Here is a 6,000-nt window from a genome sequence, read left to right on the forward strand (position 1 = left end):
TCCTGGAAAAGATCTCAGGTTTGAAAGCAGGACAAAAATAGATGGATCTCTTCAAAACTCTGATTAGTATTCTAGACCTCTATCATGGGTAGGTTTGTTCTTTCCTTCATGATACTGTCCAGCAGAGGAGATAAAGTTTGAAGGGGGCTATCTTTCCTACCAGACGATTGTAGGAAGTGAATTATGCTCTAAATATAATCATCTATTATCTAGCTCTAGGAATAAAGTGTTCTTTTGAATGCGGCTATCATCACACCATAAGAAGAGCATCCTCCATATGCTCAAGTGCCGTAACCTGTGGACTACAGCTTGCTTTTGCACTGCAGATTTTTCAACGTAATTGCATGTAACACTTTATTTATAGTAATGAAAAAGTACTTAAAATCCAATTACATACTTGGAAATTGCATATCTCTAAACAGATGTAGAATAATTAAAAAGAAATCCAGTGCATATCTATAGAAACTCTTTGAAATTACCAAAGTGATTTATTTCAATACCCTCCAAGCAGTTCCTCTGGTTAAACTGCTAGTCTATATTAGGTACTTGAGCCTAAACACCTTTCATATGGCTTAATGGGGAATCGAAATGCATTTGCCTTTCTTTTCATGACCCAAATAATTCATTTAGGAGCAATATGTTTCTATAAATTTCCTTTGACCCGAGGTTGTGTTGGTGAGTAAAAGTCCTTGCTGGGAACATCTCTCGAGGTGCTTACCAGCGGACAGAGGATAAAGGGTTTATGTTCTCAATATGGATGAGGAAAGTGGCTTTGTGAGATTATTCATTCAATGATCGCATGACTTCTTCTATTACATAAATGGAAGAACCAGGACCAGAAACCCACCACACTTGAGAAATCCCTGGTTAATTAACCTCCATTCATTGTGAAGGCAAATAGGAATAGCAAAATATTGGAAATCTATCCCTCTTGTTTTTAAGACTCTTAACTATTTCCTTTTGAGCCATCCCCAAACAAATACATAGTTTATCAGTATAGGAAGTTGACAGGCATCTTTCTCTTTAGTAATGGAATGATTGTTACATCCTGAAAGCTGAATACACACATGAATCTAACAACTATAAACGAGGTTATTTTGCATACAGGAAAATTCTTGTTTTACTTTACAGTTTAAAAAAAAAAAAACTACTCCTGCCTCTCTCTCTCTCTGAATAAATAAATAAATCTTAACAAAAAAAAAAAATGGCCAGGGACTCAAGCAGGCATTTGTATGCCAATGTTCACAACAGCCAAAAGGTGGACACCACCCTACTTTCCATCAAGAGAAGAGTAGATAAACAAAAATAAAAACAAAATGGAACACTATTCATCCATTAAAAGGAATGATGTTCTGGTTCGTGGTACCATATAGATGATAACCTTAAAAAAGAAAGAAAAAAAATTACTCTAAGTTAGAACTCCTTGGCTTACAGAAAAATAATCGCTTTGAAAACTCATATAAATAACTTCAATATTGCATTAATACAATTATCAATCTTTAATATATCAAGCATTATTGAAAACATTTTCAGTAATAAAACTATAAACATATTATTTATACCTAACACGGAAGAGAGGTTGAACTTGCTTTGCTACAGTTTTTTCTTCAAAATGGGAATAATAATCTTTTGACATTTTTTAGAAGTCCCAACAATTTGTATGGTGTTTGGAAGCTCTTCTTCCACTGTAACCTGTTTCTTTTTCTCCTTCTCATATTCTTCTCATTCTCATATTCTGAGTTTCAACAGAAACTCAGGAACTTTGCTGAGTCCTGCATCCAACCACTCTGGATGATTCTTTCATCAGCTCTGCCACACAAGGCTCATTTTTTCCTTAGTTTGGTGCTCTCTTTCTCTCTCCACTACCTTCTTCCTTATCAAAACATACTCTCAGAAACAGACCTGTATCAGTCATTTTCCTATGAGTATGACTCTAGTTGCTACACTATCTTGTTTTTAGGCAAAGAAGTTGCAAGTATCAGGAAATGGGTAAAAGAAGTGAACAGAGAAAGTAAGTGCTTTGTAATCCTCCCAAACCATTCCACACTTTCACCTTATTAGTCCCAATGTGATGCTTAGTCTATAAGGGAGAAGGAAGTGTGCTCTTCTCGAATACGTGGGTCAAATAAGCCTTATGATGGGCTCCAGGATCCTTGTTCCCGCTCCACCCCACCTCCCATGTGTCTGGCAGGGGAACACATTGCTCTTAGGGTTTTGTGACTGTGATCCAGATCTCTGAGCTTTCAATTCACTTCTTACCAATACATATCCCTTTTGTTACTCTCTATTCTTCAATTAAAAGACTCTTCACTTTGTTATACCCTGTTCCTTTCTATGCAGTTCCAACTATATTCTTCTGATGCTTCATTTCAAAAGAGAGAATTAAACATAATGTTCCTGATGACTAGCGTTATCATCATATAAGTTAAAAAGTAATTTTAAAACTGGGTACTAACCATAGGATTTACATCACATCCTCTCGGTCCAGATGAGGAAATCCAATCAGAGAGGGGGTGAGTACTTAGGTAAGGTCACACAGTAGGTGACAAGTGGTCAACAGCATTTAGCTTGATTTATCAGTCCATTTTTTGATCAACTGGACTGCCATGCACCTGGGCATAGAAAACATGAGAGGCTGCCTATTATCTAACTCTTTGGGCCTATTTCTAAGGAGGATGTTGAAATCAGTAGGACCAGGAATCAGAGAGCAGAAGCCAGAATAAGATAGACCTTTCATGTCCAAACCTCAGCCTCCCTGCTGAGGCTATGACTGGCGTGACTTCAGCCCTCGTCCTCTGAGCTCATGGAAGACATGGGGACAGATCAGAGAGAGAGAAAAAAGAGACCATGCTCGCACAAGGAGGTGAACCTGGCTGAACCAGCTGGTCATGGTCCAGTTTCCTATTCTTCAGCACTAAAGCACATAGTGCCAGTGCCTTGATTTCTTTTTAAGACCATGATACTCAGAGTTGGAGTCCAAGAATATCTCTCCTAATAAGCCAACTACCATAGGCTGAAGTTTCATCTTAGAAAGCAATTAATTCCTTGCTGCACTGAATCTAAAGCTAATACTAGAACTGAGAAGTTCCTAGAGTCCATAAAGAAGGTCACTGCCATGGATCTGAATTATAAGGGAGTTACGCACAGGGCTGTTCCCAGTCATCACTGTGTCAATTGCTTCGCTCCAGTATATACACACAAGTGTGGAACCAAAGTAGTGTCAGAAGGAAAAGAGAGACATAAAAGAACAATAGTCACTGAGAATTATGAAAAAGAGGGGGAAAATTAGAGGGAGGAGATGATGTTGTCAAGCCTACAATTCCAGTTCTCAGTGACCTCTCTTATTCAAAAGCACCAATTCCACTCCTCCCTCTCTGCTACCTCCTGCACTCAATGCTCCATCCCCTGGTCTCTTTGGAAATTGTCCCAATTTAGGAAACTCTGGGGTCAGCGTTAGTCATTATATATGAAGTTTTATTTTTAAGAAATCGAGGACATAGCAAGCCAGTTCATTGGTGCACCTGACATCTATTCCATGGAACTGACCAAGAGGAAATTAATCTTCTCTTCAGTTTGTCTGAACTCCAGACAGGCTTCTTCCTGACTACAGGCCCCAGACTTCCCTTTCCTTAGAGCAGTTTCTTTAGAAAACTTTCAATTTTTCTGCTTCTTTGAGATGTAAATCTTCTCCCAGCCTGGAAGCTTCCTGAGCCAGGAACATCTTTCTCAGGTGCTGAGAGTCATCCCTTTGAAATTGAATCATCAGGGATATTTGCGGTCCCTACCTCCCAGTCTCTGAGAAAAGGTAGGAACCTAACTTAGGTAATCTACAATTAGCAAACACGGATATCCTAATCACATTAAGGAATTGCCATCAGGGAAATACAAATCAAAACCACAATGAGATACCACCTCACACCAGTGAGAATGGGGAAAATTAACAAGGCAGGAAACAACAAATGTTGGAGAGGATGTGGAGAAAAGGGAACCCTCATACACTGTTGGTGGGAATGTGAACTGGTGCAGCCACTCTGGAAAACTGTGTGGAGGTTCCTCAAACAGTTAAGAATATACCTGCCCTACGACCCAGCAATTGCACTGTTGGGGATTTACCCCAAAGATACAGATGCAATGAAACGCCGGGACACCTGCACCCCGATGTTTATAGCAGCAATGGCCACGATAGCCAAACTGTGGAAGGAGCCTCGGTGTCCAACGAAAGATGAATGGATAAAGAAGATGTGGTTTATGTATACAATGGAATATTACTCAGCTATTAGAAATGACAAATACCCACCATTTGCTTCAACGTGGATGGAACTGGAGGGTATTATGCTGAGTGAAGTAAGCCAGTCGGAGAAGGACAAACATTATATGTTCTCATTCATTTGGGGAATATAAATAATAGTGAAAGGGAATATAAGGGAAGGGGGAAGAAATGTGTGGGAAATATCAGAAAGGGAGACAGAACGTAAAGACTGCTAACTCTGGGAAACGAACTAGGGGCGGTAGAAGGGGAGGAGGGCGGGGGGTGGGAGTGAATGGGTGACGGGCACTGGGGGTTATTCTGTATGTTAGTAAATTGAACACCAATAAAAAATAAATTAAAAAAAAGGAACTCCCTTAATTAAAATTAAATTCCCTTATCTAACACTCCCCCTTAATGTCCTCCAGTACTTCTATACTAGCTCATTCCAGCATTTATGAACTCTAACCTTTTATTTCAGTGGGATACAGTTGAATCTCTCTCTTCTGCTGTGACTATCTTGAGCACTATTGCAATAGTTTTGAATAAAGTCTTCCTTGCCTGTCTCACTTGCCTGGTGCAGCTTTTCTTTCACCAGAATTTCAGATTTGTGAATTTCTTTTCTTTTCTTTTATCTTTTCTTTTCTTTCTTTCTTTCTTTCTTTCTTTCTTTCTTTCTTCTTTCTTTCTTCTTTTTAAGATCTGTTTATTTATTTGAAGCAGGGAGGGGGCAGAGGAAGAGAGAGAATTCTCAGGTAGAGTCCCTGCTGAATGTGGGGCCCCACACAGGTCTCAATCTCACAACCCCGAGATCATGACCTGAGCCAAAATCAAGAGTTGGACGCTTAACCAGCTGAGCCACCCAGACCCCCCTGTGGATCTGCTTCAAATTCATTTCCTGCATTATCAGAATTTCAAAAATGTAATTGTCAGATGCACATCATTATATGTTTGTCAAAACCCATAGAATGTACAAGAGCAAAAGGGAACCCTAACGTAAATTATGGACTTTGGGTGATAATGATGTGTCTGTCTGGATTCACAGATTGTAACAAATGTACCACCCTGGTGGGGGATTATGATACTGGGGGATACTGGGAAGGTAGGGGGGGGAATATAAGAGAGCTTTGTGTTTTCTGCTTATTCTTGCTGTGAACCTAAAATCGCTCTAACAGATTCTGTTACCAAAAAAAGTATGTGTTGGATTGTCATATCCCCTTCAATGGATGTTTCCTAGTCCTGTGAAGAGATTGAAGTGGAATCCATTCAACATCAGACTAAGAATTCAGAGCCTGAATCCAGTCGCTCTATCTCCTGAATCTTGTGACTCTACACAACTTCATGTAAAACCAAAGGTCGTTCAAAAGTGAAACGCTAATTCTATTGCCTCAGTGTTTGCCTCAGTGTGTTTTACAAGCCTTGAAGGTGGGCTGAGATCTGGGTGTCTTGGGAGGACTTTCTAGAGACTGAGCCCCTGGTCCTTCCAGTGCTAACCAGGCAGGTTCAGCTTTCTTTTCGTTTCATGCCAATATTTTAAGTGTCAAAAATACCTTAGACATGAGACTAAAGGTAGGTTTGCTTTAAATATATGTGACCACACATCCTGGTAAAATGACTGTAACTTTAAGACTTTTCAAATTTTTACCTTGCAATTTTTAATTTCTTATCATAGAGCCTGATTTCTCTCACTTCCCAATTTGATTTTTTTTTTATGGGTGTTCAATTTACTAACATACAGAATAACACCCAGTGCC

Source organism: Canis lupus, chromosome 17 (genome assembly GCF_048164855.1).
Source record: "Canis lupus baileyi chromosome 17, mCanLup2.hap1, whole genome shotgun sequence".
NCBI lineage: Eukaryota > Metazoa > Chordata > Mammalia > Carnivora > Canidae > Canis > Canis lupus.